This window comes from Tamandua tetradactyla, chromosome 1 (assembly GCF_023851605.1).
Source record: "Tamandua tetradactyla isolate mTamTet1 chromosome 1, mTamTet1.pri, whole genome shotgun sequence".
Classification (NCBI taxonomy): domain Eukaryota; kingdom Metazoa; phylum Chordata; class Mammalia; order Pilosa; family Myrmecophagidae; genus Tamandua; species Tamandua tetradactyla.
This window is the reverse complement of record NC_135327.1, coordinates 12149266-12171054: the sequence shown is the minus strand read 5'-3', so window position 1 is coordinate 12171054 and position 21789 is coordinate 12149266. Positions and strand designations below refer to the sequence as shown.

At 40.4% G+C, this 21789-nt stretch overlaps 1 long non-coding RNA gene across 1 annotated transcript in view; it reads right to left on the bottom strand.

Moving 5' to 3' along the window:
• Nucleotides 1-21789, bottom strand: part of LOC143683511 (uncharacterized) — a 90766-nt gene that overhangs the window by 6089 nt on the left and 62888 nt on the right. Inside the window, exon 3 of the long non-coding RNA XR_013175503.1 lies at nucleotides 5858-5947. This is a non-coding gene — a long non-coding RNA (uncharacterized LOC143683511). The remainder of the gene's footprint in view (nucleotides 1-5857; nucleotides 5948-21789) is intronic.

The window sequence follows — 21789 nt, the reverse complement described above, 5'->3', positions numbered from 1 at the left end:
CATGCAAGTCCTAATAATAGGTACTATCACTAGTCCCAGTCTACAATGGTCAGAATGATATCTGAAGAGGGTAAGAAGCAGCCCAGGTTCACACCTCAAGCAAGTGAGGCATCCAGGAGGTTTGACCACGCTGTTCCTGACCAATGTTGGATTCTGAGCAGACTGTCGGCCACAGTTTATTAGCAAATATTTTCTGAGTCAAATGGGGCAGGGGAAGGGGTGGGAGACAGCCCATTCTGTCATGAAGATAATAGTCTCCAGGAAAAAATGGGTCACAAATCAAACCAGTACGCGTATGAGACAAAAGGTAGAATTGGCTTGAGAGGTACAAATGTCAATGGTGAGACTTTATGACCATTTAAAGAAATCATCAAAGACTTCCTGGAAGAGGAGGATCAGGAATTGGTTTTGAGCATGAGAAAATCTTCAAAGGATAAAAGGCAAAAGAGTACTGTCCCTGGCAGAGAGAACTGCCAGAAGAAAGACATTGGGCAGAGGAATAAATGGTGATTCTGGCTTTTCTGCTAATCTGTCTGGGATGGACAGTCAACGTTCAAATGCCTTAGCATGGCTTATATGAACTCTCTACCATGTCTTCTACTCCCTACTTTCCAATGCACAAGTCTCTCCATTCTGCTTTACTTTCCAGCCATAGTTTTTTACAGTACCTTAACTTAGCCATGCTATTTCAATTCAGTGATATCATTTATGGCATTCTTTCATACTGGAACACCCTTTTTCTTGATACTTTCATTCTAGTTCACTGCTGTTTAGCTCAAATTTTGCTTCCTCAAGGAAGCCTTCTCATATCCTAGGCCAGTGATCAGCACATAATTGGAGTTCAATAAAACAAAATAATACTGGTTGGAAGAGCTGGATACATTGGAGAAATGCAGCTGTGAGGTAGCAGAACAAGTTCAAAGACGGTTTCTACAATGGCCCTGTTATGAGCTGAGGCAGTGGCTGTGAGGGTAACATGGGGGTATAAAGGAGAAGGATTGAGGAGGTACAATCATGGCATGTAGACCAGAATCTCCTTCCAAACGATCTAGAAAGAGGACCAATTTTCAGACTCTAAAAGTTGGAAGGGCCCAGAGTCCAACTAATCCAACAGATCCCCTTGCTGTGCTTCTCAACCTTTCCTTGAAAGCATTTAGCCACTTCTTCATAGGTGAGCTTCTCCTGTTATTCATGCTGGGAATTGCTTTCATTCATTCAGTCATTCACCCCTCAAATGAACATGTGCATTACATGATGCACAGCTAACTACACAGGAGCCAGGGATGAGCAAGATGCCTTTCCTATGTTAGTAAAGCAGAATGGCTGGCAGAGGAGACAAATACTTGAAATTGACAATAAAACCCACTCTGTTAAGCACAGTCTCTTCTTCTTCTTGGCCCCACTTTGGCCTCTGACTGCACATGGTTGACCAGCAGCTTCTTTCTATGTGAAGGCATCTATCATGTCTCTCCAAAGACTTGCCAACATGTTCTTTAGGTATGATGCAATAATTTCATATTACTGCATTTGCTGTAATTTTGCATATTACTGCATTTCTGATAATTTTGTGATGATCTATTAAATGTCAGTTTGTTCTTTTCCAACATAGTTAATTAGTAGATGCCGCTTTAGAAGTACGTGTTTTAGACTGGTTATTAAGGGCGGGTGTAATAAACAAATGCACTGGTAAATTCAGTAAGAACATATAGAACCATTCATATTTGTGAATTACAAGTTAAAAGGCAGAGACTTGGAAAGTGAACTGTCTCCATTTTGGAGAAAGTGTGACGTAACAATCCTTCATTCCTTCTTTCTTAAGAAACGAAGAAAAACGAATGGTTTGTTCAGTTCTTCCTAAAAAAAAAAAGTCAACTTTAAAGCAACATTTTATTAGAACCATAAGCTTTGTTTGAGAAATTTTTAAATTCTGAGCTTATTTTCCTTTGGTGTTGCTGCAGAGAGTCAACAGGAACTGAGATAATTTTTTCTTGTATTTGTGCCCACTTATTAAACACACATGTGAGCTAGATTCCTGGTATAGGTGCAAAGACTAATGTGGGGGACAGGGGACAGTACTATTCGATCCATTGACCTGTTTCCCTGCCCTCAGGACACTTTCAAACAGCTGTGAGAAACAGGAGGAGGGGGACGGTGGTAATTAAGCAGCTCACCTCCAGATGTTCATTTCAAACACACCCTGAACAACTTTTGCATGGTTTATTTCATTTTCTGAGACCATTTTTCACAGGCCTGTTTTCTCAGCTGGGAAACTTCTGGTGTAGTGTTTTCAAAAAAATATTGCATTTGGCATCACAAGAAAATAAAAAGGCTTTTGAGACATTCAAAGGACAATCTGTTTGCCTTGGTCTGCAGAAGCAGGACTGCAGGAATGTAGGGATTCTGTACCACCCAAAGTATAGGTAGAGGAAAGTTCCATCTTGCATTCTGTTTACATGGGAACTTGAGAGTTCCTTTAGCCTAATGATTTTAATGCTCTGCCATCTTTCAGATTGGCTTGAAGTGTCAGAGACAAGAAACCTGGCTGGAGACAAAAAAAAAAAAAAAAAAAAAAGCCAGTGGAAGAATCCACAATAACCCAAACCAAACCAGAAGCTCTCACATGGCACTTCAAACAAAGTACTCCATTTTCATGAAGCCATACTGTTCTAGTTCCACCCACCTTCTCAAGTAAAAATGGGAAAGATTGGAAGAAAAACAGTTCTGAGATATCCGTGATTCTCCTGGGCAGGAACCCAGAGGACAACGTCCTCATAGCTGGCCCCATTTGCCTTAAGATCCAGGTCTTGTCAATAGATATGGCAAGAGTCATGGGACTTGGGAGTCTATAACAGCCTCTACCCCACGTCATTCCACCATCATCCCATAGTGGGGCTGGTCATCTGGCCAATGGTAAGAAATGAAACCACTCCACCTTCCTATTTTCATGGAGTCAGATCAGACCCAACAGGATGAGTACAAATGGAAACACTAAAATCTGTCTTTTAAAGACAGGAAATCAAGCCACAAGGTAAAGGAAATCAGAAGAAACGATGCAGCAAAGTTTTGATGTGGGTGAAATAGAAAATTCAAGGTTTTGAGAATCCAGACTGAGCCTTGACTAAGTTTCTTATACTTCTTCAGGTTCAGTTTCCCCCTTTTTTAGAACTGGGCACCTAAGTCCTCACCCAAGAGTATCATAACGGGGATTGTGTACAGTGATGTGTGAAAAATGCCTCCTGGAGGACTAGCATATAATATGGGGACCTCCCTGTGTTTCTGAAGTTGTTTCTTTGAGGTTCTACATGTGTCTCCAAGACTTAACGAAGACAATCAGCAGACAGTTGACTATTGAAGTCCTGATGTCAGGAGAGAAATCTGGCTTGGGGATACAGACTCAATAGTCATAAGTACTGAGTGAATGAGAGTGCTCAGAAAAACTGTAGAGAAAAGAAGATAAAGAGGTCCTAGGACAGAGTATGTAGGGCACCAGCATTTGAGGGACAACCCACATAAGGGGCAGTGCGAAGATGAGTAAAAAGAAAATTAAGCAAGAACAATTAAAGTGGAAACAAATGAAATTGATGCCAAGAATCTCTCTAAAAAAAAAATGAGAGGGGAGATTTTCTCAATTAAAAAAAACATTTAAAAAACGTGCAAAACTCAAAATATAAAATGCCTCAGAAATAACAGCAGTTGTCTAAAACTACATATTACACTGTGAATACCGGTAAGTAGGAGTAGTTAAAAAGTAAAATGTGCTAAATTTCTCAAACAAACTGGGATAGTATCAAAAGCTATTGTTTTTTCTTGACCTTGATAATCAGAGGAATAGTGAAAGTTTGTTATTTTTTTTTTAATTTAGTAGAAATAAAAACAGGATGATTCCTTCCAAGTTACTGCAGGAGATTAAGGAAATCAAAGCAGAGTTTATCTAGCAAAAGACAGGAAATAGGGGAAATGGTGGAAAAGCATAAAATGTTAAAAAAAAAAAGTGTAGCAATAAATATAAATGGATGTTCTACCACTCCTCTCTTAACATTTAAGAATGGTCATTTCAGGTGACAAAATTCAATGATATAACTCTTGGAAGACATAATTTTTAATAAATGTCTCAAAGTTTAAACATAAAATTTCTAGAAAATGCTCGTGAAAAAAACAGAGATGAGTCAGTATTAATATCAGATAGAGTAGAATACTGGATTTGAAGAAAGATACAAAAAAGAGGAAAATTAGTTCATTTTCTTGGAGTTACATTCAATGATTAATAAATGACTGTGTTATACTTTGCTATTCTCAATAACAGAGTATGTATATTAAACTTTTAAACAAAGGGAAATTTTTGCTTGGAATAGTTTTATATTACTTCCAACTAGACACATCAACTAAACCAAAATAAACAATGATAGATAGGGTTTTATTAATATGATAATATACCCAAAGTGTGTCCTATACCTATAGGATAGGATATCATCTGGCCAGTTATATTTCAAACTGTTTACATTGAAATGCAGTGAACTCTTCTCAGGACCAACCTTATTTACCTTTATGATATGGTTTCTGCAGAATAAGAGATTATTCCTCCCTTCCAGCTCACTAGATCATTGCACCTCTCTGGTGACATTTTTGGACCCAGCCCTACTAATAATGCTCTCACATCAAAGTACCTAGCATTTTCCAGTAGGATTTCTTCTCTAGGTATAAGACCAAGATCATGAACTTTCATTTTACAACTGCTTGAGGATATTTGTTTCATCTGCCTTCAAAGAGAGCACCCAGGACAACTGCATTTCAATTCCTAGTTCTAGTGAACATCTTTCTAAGGCTTGACTACTGCACCGGGTTTTAGAGGAAGTCCTGCCACTCACACCAGCAGTGACATGCAGGGAACACAGTCACTCTCTTGCAGGGTCCTGTCAGTGCCTTGCATTGCTTCCAAATGAGGAACTGGCTCTACCATCAGGGTTAGTGATGGGCCAGTGGTTCTGACAGTTACCTGCTAAATCCATCTGTGTAAATCCTCAAATGCAATCCCTTCCTTTTTTCTCTCCCAACAACAATACTCTAGAAATGCCTTTGGATTGTATGAAATGTTATAAAATAACCCTTTTCTGGCTTGTTACTCACATACCAGAATTGGGATAACCCTACTCAGGAATCTTTTACCCTGATTCAGAACAGAATCTTCCTGGCAGGTTTTGTACCATGATTACTTCCTCCTGTCATCTTCTTTGTCATCATCATCATCATCATCATCATATTTACTATTAGCAACCACACACTGGTAACCATGCAGAAGCACTTTCTATATATGATATAGTTGAATTTTACAATAATGTCCAAGGTCGACACTACTACTTTATGGATGGAACAAACTGAGTCTCATCCCCACCGTTCATCACTAGTGGGTCCCCAGGTCACTTCAAGGACATCTCACTCTGTGACTGTTTTCAGAATATGTTTGTAGCATCTCCTTATTTCTGTGTGCCAATGTCCTCAAGCAGTCAAGTCATTAATGACAGAAATTACCACAAATCCCCTTATTACATTCCCATGGGAAGTAGATCTAAAGCAGGGATGTTCAGTATTATTTTTTGTGTTTTTTTTGTTTTTAACTCTATTGAGTATTATTTTTTATTACAGAGATTCACATTTTTTTTTTACTTTCAATTGTTTCCTTATAGTATGTCATCATAAGGTCTTAAGGGCAGAGATGACTTACAGGCCATTTGAATAACTCACCATAATGGTGTTTTATTCAAAATATTCTCTCTTTTATAGAGAAAATATAGTGCCCTTGGGTCAAATTTGTGAGTGCTAAGCTCCTCCTCATTCATTCATTCATTTCGTGCATATTTACCATGTGTATTCTATGTGTCAGACCATCTTCTGGGTGCTGGGTGAATTTCATTAAAGCAGACATCCTTGAAGACCTCAGTGAGTTCAGCATCTAGGGAAGAACCAATAGGCAATTAAAGACTTGAAATAGAAAGGCATTGCTCTAATGGGGTGATGGCCCAAACAGGGGAGAGAAACAGAGGTGAGTCTTTGGTTCATAGCCTGCCTGCCTGGCTGAACTTCTATTCAGACATGTCTGAATATTCAGGACACACCCACATTGGGATCTTATTCTAGGACCCCGTTAGAGTTAAAACAGTACCAGCCTCTTGTTGGTTGGTATTCTACTCCAAAAGAGGGTGAGAAAAGTGAAAGTTCTAGATATAGAAAAACAGGGGCTTCATCTTTGTCCCCCTCTCCCTTTCTAGGACTGCATGCTTATTTATCCTTCAACTATTAGGGTTGTGGTTCATGTTAAACTAGAGTTAGAAAAGAGCATCACTGGAAATAATGGCAAAGGGAGGCTGCAACCCTGTTAGGATAAAAGTTAGGATTAAAGTTAAAGAAGAGCACATGTTAGTAAGGGAAGGATTTGTAGGTCTTTAAGGTATTTAGTGTAAAGTTGGTAGAGAAGGTTTGTTTTCTACCATCAGCTCTTAAGTATTGGACCAGAATGACTTCAATCTTTTGTGTGCCTTAAATGACCTCCGTTCCTCCTGATACCGTATGGTTCCTGGAGTGATAATGGCAGGATTGTGCTGCAGGAGAATTAAGAACAAGAATAATTGCTTTCTGCAATTATTAGGCATATTTTAATTATCAGGACATAGTACCTGCAACACAGGTGATGAATATGACCGTGTGGATACTTGGATACATGATAGGTGTGAAGGAGGGTTTTGATGCATCAACTGGCAAATTTTGAAGAAAAGTGTAAGAGAGGAAGGGGTGCAAAGCTGAATCCTTGAAGATACACAGGTATGTCTTCTCTGACAGGTGAAAAATGACATTTTAGGCAAAGGGAACTGCCCGGAAAATGATGAGGAAGTAGCCAAACATGGCGGTCTTTGGGAACTTCAAAAGAAGAGGTGCATCTGGATTTAGGATGCTAATAGGGAATGCTCATGAAGGGTGAGCCTGGGGAGAAACATGGAATGTGCAGAAAGGTCTAAGGGCCACATTAAAGAGTTCAGACTTCTTTTTGGTAGGCAATGGGGATCCATGGAAAGTTTTCAAGCGTCATAAATCATATTTTTATTTCCCTCTATTGTTTGTTCATTTGATTAGTTTTTTAATTTTGTTATTTTTTTAAGAAAATACATTATTAGTATTTCCTTCTTGGAAGTGAATACTGTATAATCATTGTACAAACAATAGTCGAAAGAAAAAAATATAAATAATATTGGAAAAATTATCTAAAAACCCCACAACTCAGAGGAAACATCCATTAATATTTTGCAGAGCAAAATACACACGATTTCAACAAGCTGATTAATAATGTTTTATGAAATTAAAAAAAGCACTAATATATTATAACAAGCTTTCCATAACAACAAATACGACATATATTGGCATTTTAATGGCTGCAGCGTTCTCTATTCTATGATGTTAATGAAGTTTATTTACCTCGCCTTTATTGATTAAAAAGTAACTTCTGAGTGCTATAAGCAGTGCTTCAACAACCAGCTCAAAAGACAAACAATAAAATTATAAAACAATGGGTAGAATAGAAAACATAGCAGTTTAAAATGAAAAAATAAACAACAAATAAAACATAGTTCTTTAACTTCCCATAGAATGAGAAAAGAAGAGAAGACTATGCCCAGTACCTTGGATGGAGGTTATTTATTCAATAATTCAATACTTCATCTCTTATTTATTGACCATCAAAGATGTGCTTGACCCTGTTCTAATAATGGGATAAATACTGTACAAACCAGAGAAAGTCCCCGTTCTTGCAGCTTGCATTTTAGTGGAGTAGACGGATGATAAACTAATTAATAAATAAGAACATATTAGATAGCTTTGAATACAAAGCAAAGTATTCATATAGGGTGATATGATAGAGTAGGGGGCTATTTTAGTTGGATTATCTTGGAAAGCTTCTTTAAGGTGATGTTATTAAGACTGAGAGATGAATGACAAGTGGACTAAAGAGATCATGAAAGGAGAAATCAGGAAAGAAGAAATTACTATTAAAAAGGCCCAAAGTGGGAAATAAGAAAGAAAAGAAGGGCAAAATAACTTGCAGATATTCAGCAAGAAGGAAGATGGTCTAAGGTTGGCAGCACCAGCCAGGTCAGTGAGTGCCTTCTAAATTGCATAGATGTCCAGATTTTACTCTTTCATACTACAATGGAAGGCCATTGGAATGTTTTGACCACAGCAGAAACTTTATATAATATTTTATTTTATTTGCATGGGCAGGGACTGGGAATCAAACCTGGGTCCTCTGGCATGGCAGGCGAGCATTCTTGCCTGCTGAGCCACTGTGGCCTGCCCTATATAATATTTTAAAGAATCACTTGCCTTTATTGTACTATAATCTTCTTAAAGGTAGGTTTTTACATTGTTTAGCTCTGTATTCACAATGCCTAGAAAAATACATGGCATGTAGTAGATTTTGTATCAACATTTCTAAAGAATCAATGACCATTATGTTGAGAATCCAATGCGGGGGGAAACTAGAGCAGAAGCAGGAACTAATTTATTGATGCAACAACATTTATTAAGCATTTTCACTGTGCAAAAAACTTATTAAGCTCACTCTGTGCTTTCATTTTACTGATAAATAAGAATTCATTCCTGTCTCCAGGGAGCATATGGTCTAGGTGGCAAAAAAAGAAAAAACCTCAAATAAATAGATATACAGTTTAATATTTGATTTCAATTGTAGGTGGGAACTTCTTTCATTGGAAGAAAAGTTATGTCTTTCTTAGACTCAGCAGGCTATGAGCCATTCAAAATTCTTTTTTGTATGCAGTATGGTGGGGGTCACATTTCATTCTTTTTCCATGTGACCATCCCATTATTGCAGCACCATTTGTTGATTTTTTGGGGGGTAGGGTCAATGCATGCACAGGGGAATCGAACCTGGTCTCCCGCTAAGATCCATTCAATTTTCAGCCACATCTGGAAGCCTCCATGTTCATTTTCAAGGAGGAGGCCAGGTATTCTGCTGGATCAGACAATCTAAGGGGAAAGGGAAATGTAGAGACCTTGTGGACATCTTGGCTCCTTTGGTTCTGCAGTGGGAGTTGGATGTGGCAGCACAGAACTCTGCTGAGAGTTGGAGATGGGACCATGGCCATGTGGGGGTCAAATGATAAATGGAGGAAAATGCAATGTGTGAATAATTGTCATCATGTCTCCTATCTGTGCCAGAAAGATTTACTGCTGCCCCCAGAGAACTCTAGTAGTATTGAAAGAACAAGTGCCCTGGAGTCTGACTGTCTGGTTGAGTAGTGAGGGGTATCACTTACCAGTGGGATACTCAGGATCAAGTTACCCAACCTCTTGGCATTTTAGTCTCCTCATCAGTAAAATGTGGCTTATAATAGCACCTACTTCATACAGTTGATTAAATGCTTCAATATATTTTCAGCTCTTGGGTCATATTTAGGGCTTAATAGACATCATCTAATATCCTTATTACATTCCACTGAACTTATTTGTTTATTACAAATAGGCTATAACTCCTACCGGACTGTCATTTATTGTGATCATCTGTATATTAACAATGGCAACCACAGCGTTTTGCAAAATGTATGTGCTTGATAAATGTTCTTGCAATTAATCTTTCTGGATTGCCTGTTTTACCTGAAGTCTAGGAAAGATGTTCACTACCGAGGACACTACGTACTAGAAAGCAGCATCCGTGGCACATTTTCCACCTTATTGCATATCATCAAGTACTGTTGGGACTCAATATATTTATTCCACAAAAGGCTTCAAGTTGACATTCAGAGGGTTGGCCAAGTCGGGTGCTATATTTAGACTCAGGGCTAGACAGAATCCCCAATTCAAATTGTTTCTAAATGGAGCCTATGTGCTAGCTGCTTCACAGCCCAGCAGCTCGGATGCTTGCTGGAATTCAGATTCTCATCCTCACTCCTGACTTATTGATTCAGGGGGTGAGGGAAAAAACAGACAGCCAGGAACTACCTCAACAGAGGCTCCCTGTAATTGCCATAAAATTCAAAAAACAGGGGAAATTAAGAGGAAAAAAAACATATTTGCGTTCTTGCTGATGGGAATTATTTCTGGAGGTCATGACATAGGCTGGGACTAAGAGATCCTGGAATCAGTGTTTGTCTTCACGTAGAGAGTGCTTCTTTTTTGAGAAGATATGGGAAGTAGGAAGCAGACAGTGTTTCTTCGTGGCAGTCAGAGCTGGCGAGGGGCCCCTACTTTTGTAGAAACCTTCTCTGGGGCCCAGTCTCAGCCATGACCCACTCACCCATGTGATGGATTGTCTCTGCAACCATCCCTGGGAGAGCCTGTGATCCTAAGATTCCCTGGTTTCTGCCAGTTGCAGGGGGTATAATTCAGCTGGGTTTGAAAAGAAACCTTTTTTTTTCTTTTCTATTTATTTTTCTGTCTTTCACTCATTTCCTAACTTAGTTTGTGCCAAGGCAAACTGGCATGAACCGGCACCATGAAGAAAGCTGGAGATGGAGCCCAGTTCTCTTGAACATTTCATACCCAAGTGTATCCTTGCTCAAAATCTGTATCCAACTCATGGTCAAGCTTGGATTCCTGTAAAAACCTTGTAAAAAGGAAACGTGGATCAAAGACACCTTCAATGTGCTTTTGGGTTGTGGTCAAAATCCACGTACAAGAAGCAAGACATAACCCCCCAGCTCTCGGTCCTGCAGGACCCTTCCCTAGGGCTTTTCAACCCAAGAATATTCTTTGTAAGGCCACCCTCTCAGTCTTGTGTTCTCCTGTGAGAAAGGGTGCGAGCAGCCCCACCAACAGCCCTTTTCCTTGGCAGCACTCGGTGTCAGCAATCTGTCTTCAACAGGCATTTCCGTGGGAAGGTCTTCCATATGGAGCTTGGCAGAGAGGGGAAATTTCCTTTGAGATCCTGCCACCCTTTTGCCTCAGCTCTCCATAAGGTGCAGCTATAAGGTACAGCTTGGAGATGCCCAGTCTGCTGCTAGGGAGAGTGCTGGCATGTTTCATATAACCAGACTCTCTTTTCTTATTTTCCTCAGCGTGTCTGAAAGGCGCCAAGAGAAAGAATGTTGTTTGTTCTGTCACAACCTCCCATCTCATTGTGCAACAGGTCATAAGATGTGACAAGTTCATGCACTAATTCCTTCCTTTTCAGTTAATAGAATAACACAGATGGGAACATTTATCCTGGGACGGGACATAAATTGGAGCAGTGGTAGAAGGACGATAGAGGCAGCCAGCCCATTCCCAATACTGAACTGTAGAGAAATTATTTCCAACAGCCTCGTTACCTTCAGCTTAGTAATCCTGACAGGAAGGTGCAGGCCCCTGGCCTGGCCCCCTGTCTCAATCCACTCATCCCACAAAATCCTCCCAGCACGCTAAAGACATTATAGCACCAGTCAGCAGATGCATTGCTTCCAGGAGTTCCTGGCTAGAAATGCCCTGCCAGCAGTTCTAAACCCGCCCCATAGGTTGTCTGTGAGATGATGAAAAGAGCACTCACTAAGGGGAATGGGAGAGATGGAAGTTGAGCTAGAGATAGTAGCACCATGCTGCCATCTTGGTTGCCATATTTCTTGAATGTTCAGGCACAGAACTGGTTTCAATTGCTTAACCATGGTCAAATTATTGCCCAAGTTTTTGGTTCACAGTTCACAGCAAACCTTGGATGAGCAAATGGTGAGCGCCTTGAAGTCTAAGCGATGTCTTCAAATTCCAGGTTGCTATTGACTAGCTCTAAGTACATGAGCAAATTCTTTCAACCTGCTCTAAGCTTCCATTTTCTCATCTTAAGAGAAAAAATGAAAGGTGAAAATGTCCCCTTTACTCAGTTGCTGAAGATCAAACAAATGTCTAGAGCAGTGTCTGGGACATAAAAATAGTAGCTACAATTTACTGATATATTGCGGATGTACCAACCATTAGACCCAATAGTTTGTTGGAATATTCTTAATTAACCTTCCCTAAAGTGCTTTGAGGTGAATGCTATTATTGTTCCCATCACTTTTACAAATGAGGAGACTGAGGTTCAGTGATGAGACCCCACAGCTTGCAAGTGATGGAGCCTTGATTAGAAACAAGTTCCATTTGGCTCTGGAGCCAACGTTCTTAACCATGGAGCAAATGCTCAATGAATGACATCCGTTATCACTTTCATCATAATTTTCAACACTGTCATTAATCAAATTAGGAGGGACCTCAGCACCTTGCTGGACGGTTTACATATAAACATTGTTAAATAAGTTATGAAAAGGTGATATTAAAATAGGAAACTACCAAAGAATAACTTAAAACTTAGGAAGATAATTAACATCTTGGAAGTCAAAGGAGAGGAGAGTGACACATACTACTGAGAATTTAAGTGTAGTTAGATCCCAAATGCATTGTCTTGGACACATGTCATTGATTATCTGCTTTTCCCCCTCCCTCTCTTTTTATGATAACAGCCCCTTTACCCTCCTCCTGGGAAACCACCCTTCCCCTAGTCTATATGGTTCTGAGGGGGATGACAAACAAGTTTTCCACTGACCTAGACCATAAGAGTTGGCCAAATAGTCATGGACCTTGTCCAAAGTGATCAATAACATGATGTGAGGCTGTCATCCAAAAAGGCCGATCAGGGTAGCTCCTGAAGATTTCATATATTGATATTAGAATAATGAAAAGTGTCACTTTCTTCTGCCATTGAAAGGCTGGCAAAACATAAGCCTAGAGCTATCTGCAGTCATCTGTGCTTCTCTCTTCTCTTAAAAAATAGGAGGGCATTTCAGTAGAAGGGATCAAAACCAATATAGGAGAAGAAAAGGACAGAGAAAGAAGAAAGGGAAGGAGAGAAAGAAAAAGAAAATGGAGGAAGAAGGAAAGGAAGAGAAGAGAGAGAAGGAGAGAAAGGGGTGGGGAAGAAAGAAGAGAAGAAGAAAAGAAGTAGAAGCAAAGGGGGGAGGAAATCATTATTTTCATCTCAGTATTTGCTTGCATCTAAGGTCAGACCCCCTACATTGAGTTTCCATCACTTTATACGTGAGTACTGGGTTACGCATCGTACACACTGGATTTGTCAACATTGAGGTCAAGAAGAGCTTGACAAGAACAATTTCAATAGCCCAGAAATGAACAACATTTGGGGGCACATCAGACCTTCTGAGTCACCAGCCTCAGGACATTTGTCTTTGTCTCTCTTGGGGCATCTAGAAGCATGTCCTAATTCATTCTAATTGATTTTTCATTTCATTTCCATAGAGTGATGGAAAGAGCATGGGCTTTCACCTCATTTCAAATATCTGCTCTAACTAAGCCTAACTCTAGGGTCTTGCTAAAGTTGCCTGAGCCTCCATTGCCTCATCTATAACTTGGATTTGAGGACTTGGGTGTAAGAACAGCGTTGCTGGGTGAGTTAAATGATTTAGAGTTATAAAGAACCCATGGTATAGGGTCCAAAAATGCACTCTGAAAATACTTATTTTGTTACAGTGAGTCTTTCTCTGAACAGAAGGACTTTCTATAACACACACACAAAAAAGATATTATTCTGTAAGAAGAAAGTGGTATATGACTGTGTTGTATAAAATATCAGCAAAATCTCCGAGCCTCAACTCCCACAATAAGTTGCAAAAGTTACGATAATACATGAAGTGTCTAATTTGTTCATTAAATGAGCAGTTACAGTTCATACATCATTATCCCTTTGCCCTGCAAGTTTCTGCCTTATAATATCAAGCTCACAAGCTTAGTGCCCCACTCCTGGGGCTGTGGAGGGTGGCAATCATCTGGAACCTCTCTGACCTCAGGGTATATCTAGCTCAAGGACACAAGGCAGGTCTCATGGCCTCACTGGTGACAGCTCCTCATGGGCTCTGCTGATTTACTTCAAGAAAGGAAGCAACATGTTGCTGGAAATTTGGGGAATTTTATGGTTGAGGGTGTTTTTGCATGCTTCTTACTTTCATATCCTCTATAGTTGTTGGCTCTGCAGGTTCTCTCTCTCCATGTGTCTCTGTCTCTCCTCTCTGTGTCTTTGTGCACTGGCTCTAGGTAAGGGGGACAAAGCCATTTCCATAAGGCACAACACCTGCCTGGAAGAGCTCACGGTCTCTGTGAGGACATGGAATGAGAACAACCTATGCTCACCCTTTCTTTATCTGGCAGTGAGGAGGTGGAGCTGAGGTCCAAGCCAGAGCGTGGCTGGCTCCTGGGCCAAGGAGCAGTGACATTTCAGGGTGTTTATGCCGCACATGGTGCCCAGATGCCGCCTTTTGTACCCTGCAAGCAGAGAGCTCTCTTCCTGTAAAAGCAGAGAGCCTTAATGCCTGGCAGACCCTGGCTGTAAATTTCAAACAATGTGATTTCAGTAAAACTTATTTAAAGTGAAAGTTATGGTCACACTGAAGATACAAGCCATCTTTGTACTTTGGCTAACAGAAGTCGATGTGGAATTCCTTTCTTCCCCATTCTCGATGCCCATTGGGCAGAGGTATCCTTTTGGCTGACTCATAACATTCAGAGGAAAAATCAGAACCAGGGTCTCATCTCTTCTCCTGAAAACGTTTTCTTCTTTTCCAGTAAACCTACTGGTAAAATGTTTACGAGTGTGATATTTCACACGTGGAAGAGAGGATCAAATTAACCAGAAGAAGAGGGAGTGCTGCCATTATTTTAGCAATATTCCTCATACTTCTGGGACAGAGAGTATGACATCCATGGATACAGAGGAGGAGAGAGTGAGCAGGGATGTAAGGTTCCATGAAAAACTGGAGAAAGGAAGGGTATGGACCAACCGATTCTCTGAGTCTTAGTACTTGGTGGAGAATGTTTATCCCAAAATTGCCATTCTGAATTCAAATATAGTTTTCCCCTCTCAACCAGCTAAGGAAAACAAATGAATGTTCATTTAGCATTTACTTTGTATTTTAGGAAAAAAAAGAGAGAGAGAACATGCATTATTTATAGCACTCCATGCCAATGTGTACAGTTCAAATTCCTTTGGCAAGTTCATGACAGAGCTCCCATCTCTGTGGAGGGATTTTCCTTACTAAGCATTTCCCAGGTCTTTTTCTGTCTCTGTTTTTTTTAATTTCCTAATTTTACAAATTGTCCACAAGGGACCAGAACTGAAAGGACGAAATATCAGAGTGAAGCTATGTGGGATTTGGTTGCCAAGACTCAGGAGGGCCCCTGCTCCTCCTGGAGCCTCAAGTTCAACAACAGTCTCAGAAACAAACATCAACAGTTCCCTTGACACTCATTTGAAGAGGGAGGGTGGGGAGCCGGAGCAGCTGGCTTGTCTTCTAATACGAGTGAAAGCAGAATCGGAGTGGAGTCCATTAAATCCATGAGTAAGGTAATTTTCACAGGCCTTTCCCAGAGCAGAGAAGCAATCGTATTGAAGATCAATCCCGGGAAGCCGGAAGCATATCACATTCGACTCACCAGGACCTCTCCAGGACTGGGACTGGGGAGGACAGCAAGTTCTATCACACCTAGTGTCCTGTCCTGGGGGCAGTGGTGCAATGACCTGGAAGGGTAGGAGAGGCAAGATGGCCGAGGCTGCACAGCATGCTGGGAGAGAAATGAAGTAGACTTTGGAAGAGCCCTGGGAACACGGAGCCAAAGGAGGCTGTGTTGTAGCATCTGGAATAAGGGAAGACAACAAAACATTCAATCCCACCATTCAACCAGAGGCATGATGGGGCTTGTTTCATCCTGACCACTGACCAGGAGCCAAGCTGGGCTGGGAGGAGGAGGGGTGAGAGGCTAGTTGTCTGACCTTGTGGAAACAGAGAGAAGACATCAGGAAGATCAGTTGCTGCTGGGTCAGGCAGAGGAAGCCTTCTAAACAGACCCAGGGAGACTGTGGACAGAACCAGGAGGAAGCAGAGGCTTCCAAGGGTGGGGGCAGCTGATTTGGGGACTGTGAATTACCAAGGGATATAGAGTGTGTTAGAACATTCACGGCCATTAATTGATAACCCGTAAGTGTCAGACCCTGTGCTAGGGATACAATGCTACAGGCCAGTCAAAGGGGCAGAGAGACAAGCTAGGCAACAGTTACCAAATAATTTAAGGAATAACATGAAAGAGAAGTGTGTATTTAGTCTAATTAGCTTCATTGGTAGCGACACAACCCCAGTATAAGCCACCCGTTTCTCAGCTGAGCACTGCAGTGGTTTGGTGCCAATCTCTTCACATCTCCTCATTCACTTTTCCAACACATATGATGGCATTACATGCCTTCCTAGGGCCTATTTAATGACGTCTCACTGCCACTTAGAGACAATCTCTTTTATATGATTTCTGTGGCTCTGCTATATCTTACTTGCCTCTTTTTCCAAACTCATAGGGTCTACTCTCCTTGCCCATTGAGATTAGGACCTAATAAGATCAAGATGGCTGTAGGACATGAAGGCATAGATGGACAGAAAAGCACTAGCTATAAACACGAGAAAACTCAAGGTAAGGATGGGAAAGAGGTTTCACATTCTCTCTGAAATTTAGTTTCTTAAGTTCTCTGAGAAGGAGGTAGAAGGAATCCTAAGAGGACCCCCTAAGATTCCCAGCTGCTGGTGTACACACATCTAATCCAAGTTATTAAAGTAAATACAGATGTAGGCACTGTTGTGAGGGGATTTTGCAGCTGTAAGTTTTTAAATCAGTGACCATAAGATAGGTAGATACAGGTAGACCTCACCTAATTGCATGGGTCCTTTAAAAACAGAGAGTTTTCTCTAGTTGGTCACAGAGATCAGAAGCATGAGGAGGATTAAATGCATTGCTTCTGGTTTGAAGACGGAGGGGGCCATGTGGCAGGAATGCAGGCAGCCTCTAAAAGCTCTAAGTGGTCCCTGGCTAACAGCCAACAAGGATTGAAGTTCTACCACTGCAAGGAAATTAATCCTGCCAATAGCCAGCGAGCTTGAAAGATGATCCCGAGCCCCAAATAAGAACTGCAGCCTTAGCTGACACCTTGATTTCAGCTTGGTGAGACTCTGAGCAGAAAATCCAGCCATGCTGTGCCCGAACTTCCAGCCTATGGAAACTGTGAGATAACACATCTGTGTCATGTTAGTGGTTAAGCAGGTGGTCCTTTGTTATGCAGCAGTAGAAAACTAATACAGAGGAGAAAGGAAGTTTCAGCTTTCTGAAAGGCTTAGGTTTATAAGATGTAAGTGAGCATCCTCTCCACCATTTGCCAATGCCTCACCAAGAGGTTTATCATTAAGACAGCTGCTTAAAGCACCTAGAGGATGCACAGTGGCCAGGCCCTTAGAAAATGCAGGGCTCATATCTACCCTTTATGGAAAGTTGCAGTTGCAAGTCTAATTTCATGAACTATTTGATAACTGGGCTTTTCTTGACTCCAGAATAGGAACAGAAGAGATTACAGACATTTTGATTCTCGTTTCGAGCAGCTGGGATTGGGTTGAAAGCTGTTAGAGGCATGGGTATTGTTTAGCGATAGAATAAGTCATTGTGACTAAATAACTTCTAAGGTCACTTCCAGATCACTGATTCTACAAGTCTGTGATTTGAACTTGGAAATGTTGGCACCCACCAAAGTCCAAAATGCTTGTAAAGAGTGGAGTGAGTGCCAGAGGGACAGCCACAGCTGTCTGTTGGTAGATAGCACAAGCGGAAGGCTTAAATTCTCTGAGAGGGGAACTGGGCTAATACTGACATTTGACCTGTTGCATTGTTCTCCAAATATACACGGCCTGAATCAAGAAAACTGCTTGCCAAACGAGAATTGTTGGCCCCTTGCCCCAATTAGCAGGACTCGCTCGTTTTAGAAAAATTCATTGCCATAAGAAAGGGACAAATTGTAAAACTCAGACTTTAGTGTTGAAAAATTAATTAGGCCTTTGGCCCTCTCTTTTCAGCAATTGCAAAGAATTTCCTTATGTACTTAGGCAGTTCAGGAATGGGGGTTAAATATGTGTACCCTGGAGATTAACACTCTCTTGTTAGAGCTTTTTCAAGAGGAAAATTATGCCAGAACCAGACCATCTGGTCTTTCCAAAAAACCTATCAAGACAAAGCAACTAAATCAACTTAGTGGCCATCAGGGAAGGCTTCTCATTGGAATCAGCCTCAGGGCTGCGTGAAGAAGGGTTGTGCCAGGATGGGGGACAGAGAGGACAACCTAGCTAGAGGGTCTAGAAGGTGTAAAGATGCTGTCCCAAATGAGCATGGTTGGTTCAAGAGACTGAAAATTAGACTCCACAGGCTTGGAATAAGGAATGCAGCCACTTGCAGGAAGAGAGATTATGAAGCTGGAATTGAAATTGTTGTAGCAGATCTGAGTCTGAATAGTGGCAGCCTTGATGCCTTCCTAATAGATCTGAGTGTTAACCCATAACTTTCAAAGGAATTTTATCACAGACATGACATGCTCACTCTCATTTTATAATGATGTCTCTGAGGATGGCATTGTGAAGAGTAAATTAGGAAGTCTAGGATGAAGCCTCATTTTCTGACTTTGCCAAAGTCATGAACTGAGATAAGAAATGGAGTTGGGAGTGGGGCATAAATTTCCTTAGCTTTTGGACATGCAGCTGCCTACGTTATATAAATAGATACATCCTGTTGCTATTAGCCAGGCCCTGGAAAAGAGCTGTAAATTCAGATTTAGCAATGGTGGAAGCATGAGCTTTCCTGAGAGGGTATGGAGCAGGGTTCTTTCTTCTGTAAATAAGGGTGCTCCTTTAGTGTTGCAGTGGCTGATCATTCTTGAATTTTGGTTAGTTAAGCCATTAACTAATTATGAATGAATAATTACATCATTCATCCATCCATTCATTCATCAATTCATCAAAAATTTAGTGAAATCCTACTGCATGACAGCCACTGTTCCAGGCAGTGGAAGAAAACAAGGTGGAAAAAGTCCTTGGCCACATGCAGCTTCATTCCACAAATGGATAAAGACAATGAACAAATTATCATATCAACAAATGTCAGAAGGTGATAAGTGCTATATAGAGAAATAAACAGGTTAAGGAGATCAAACACTATCAAGGTGGATGTGGTTCTATTTTAGGTGGATTGGCCATGAGCATTGTTCCTGAGGAGATGACAACTTGAGGCAAGGAGCGAGATAAGCCAATGTCTAAAACACGAGAGAACAGTGAATTCAAAGGCTCTGAACCAGGGAAAAGGTCTTCAAGGAGCAGAGAAAGTCAAATGAATGAAGGAGAGGAGAACAAGAGATGAGAATTAGGTAGCTGATTATAATAAGTGTCTTGGGGTCTGAGTTAGGGTAAAGCAGAAAGTCATCAGAAGGTTCAAAACAAGGGAGTCATGACATCCGATATTTATTTCAAACAATTTCATTGGTATCCAGTGAATGGGATTTGTGCTGAAGTACTAAAGTTTTATTATTATTATCATCATTATAATTATTCACATACTCACTCATATATTCAAAAGGATGCTCTGAATGGTGTCTCCGTGCCAATATGAATGCTGGGGACACAGCAACTTAGACATGACTTCTTCCTTCAGCAGTTTGCAATGTTATAATATGTGTAAATATGTCACACTTACTATTGAAGTTTCCTCGAAATACTCTTTATCTCACACCTTACACCTCAGGTACAGTGGGCGTATTTTCATCATCTGAGCAGCACCCCTCTCTTGATTGATACATTTAATTTGGTTTTGTCCCCATTCCTCACTCTCATTCTCCTCTTTCTAATATCCTTATGTACATATTTTTAATTAATTCTTGCAAAATACGTGTTGCTGTTTTGTGGCAGCTTTTTTATTTTTCCAAAATACACATACCGGGCCAGCCACAGAAAGTATAATGCATTAGATTTCATATGGATGCCAAGAATATATATTTTAGAGAAAAAAAAATCCCCATTATTGCTGATTCCTACCTTATAAGTAGGACGTTCCGAGGGCTAATGGTGTGCTCTGGGTGGGGAAAGGGGAAAGCCCTGACATGCGGCATTTGCTGACTCCCATGGTGTAAATATGTCCACCGTGGCCAACTTCAAGCTAACAAAGACTCACCAAACAGATTGCAAAAATCTTGAATGTTTAACAATCATCCGGAGCCAGCTCTAGCACACACCATTGCTTGGATTCTCCATTCCACCTGCAGAAGTACATGATAGGACAGTATTGCACTTATGAAAATAAACCCAGCTTAACATGTCCTTCTTTCTAGGTAACAAGAAGAGAGCATTAAATGAGTGTTCCAGAAACCTTGATAAGATTATCCAGAGGTGAGTGGCAAGACTTATTTTTCTCGAGGATGGGTTAAGGAAGATGGTTATTTAGTCACCTGCACTCCTATTGGAGTCCCTTCTGTGCATTTGGTATAAGCCGTTTGATTCTGACATTATGAACAGTTTGTAACCAAATGAGAGTCTAAACACTGACTCTGAAATGTTTGCACTGCTTGGGTTACAGTGTGTGCTGTATCCCATATATGTTCTTGGTGACTGAAAAGAAGAGTTGGATGGAAAATAAAACTAGACAATGTAGAAGATGCTTGAATTTAGAGATTCCATGAAGAGAGAAGTTGAATCATTTCTAGAAAGGCCAAGGGTGACATGTTGAGTTATTTGATTTCCATACGGGCTTCTGATATCTTATAAAATGGGCATTATTCTTTCTTTAAGGTGAGATGCAACTGAGAAATGGAAAAAATAATAATAAATAGCAAGATAAACTTAATTTATTATGCGGTAGGAATGTGTCACACTCTGTGCTATGCATCTTACAAGTATAATCTTCTATAATACATCAACCTGATAAGGTTGGTCTTGGGATTTTTTTCATCTAATAAATGAGGACATAAGACTCAGGGAAGCTAAGAAACATCTCCAAGGCCATATGAGATGGCAAATGGCAGACAAGGTTTGAACCCAGACTATCTGTCCACACACCTTCTAGACTTCACCGCTATCACATAGTGCTTCCTAATGGCCACCACGGCAACTTGCACATAGTAGGTGCTCAGTTTACATTTGTGGAAGAAATGATGGATAGACTTCCAAGATGAGAAGCTGAATTTGGAACCTTCAGATTTTTGGAATTTTTAATGTATGAAATGTATGAAACCACAAGCAAAATGATCTTCTCTGAACCATGGCAATTTACTTCTTTCTTGGAAATATGAAAAAAATATATGGAGTATGAGCCTAAGGTAATTGTCCTTTTATACTGTTATACTTGTCAGAGTGCCAGGATCCACATTTTCTCCCTAGGGATGAAATTAAAATGCCAAATTTTCTTGATTATCTGATGATTACAGGAAAAGTGCAGAGAGAAGAATCATAAAGTAGAGTGGAGCCTGCATGCCTTCCCAACTTAAAGGCAGCTTGACACTTTCTATTTCTTGCAGAGGACTTACCTCTATGCTCCTTCTGTATGAACACTTTATCTCCTCATTATTTTAGAGAGTCTAATTGGCTGTGACATGCTCCTTTAGAAAGGCAATCTTGTGAATACATTAGCACTATTTAAAAGATAGTTTATTCGTCTGTGGCTTCAAAGACGAATTTTACCAAGCATTCCAAGAAGTAACACAAATCCTGCTTAAACTTTTCCAAAAAAACATGAAGAGGAGGGAACACTCCCCAATTCACTCTATGATGCCAACATTACCCTCATACAAAACCAGATAAAGATACCACCAGAAAAGAAAAATACAGACTGATATCCCTCATGAATGTAGATGCAAAAAATCTTCAACAAAATACTAGTAAATAGAATCCAACAGCACATTAAAAGAATTGCACATCCTGCTCAAGTGGAACTTATCCC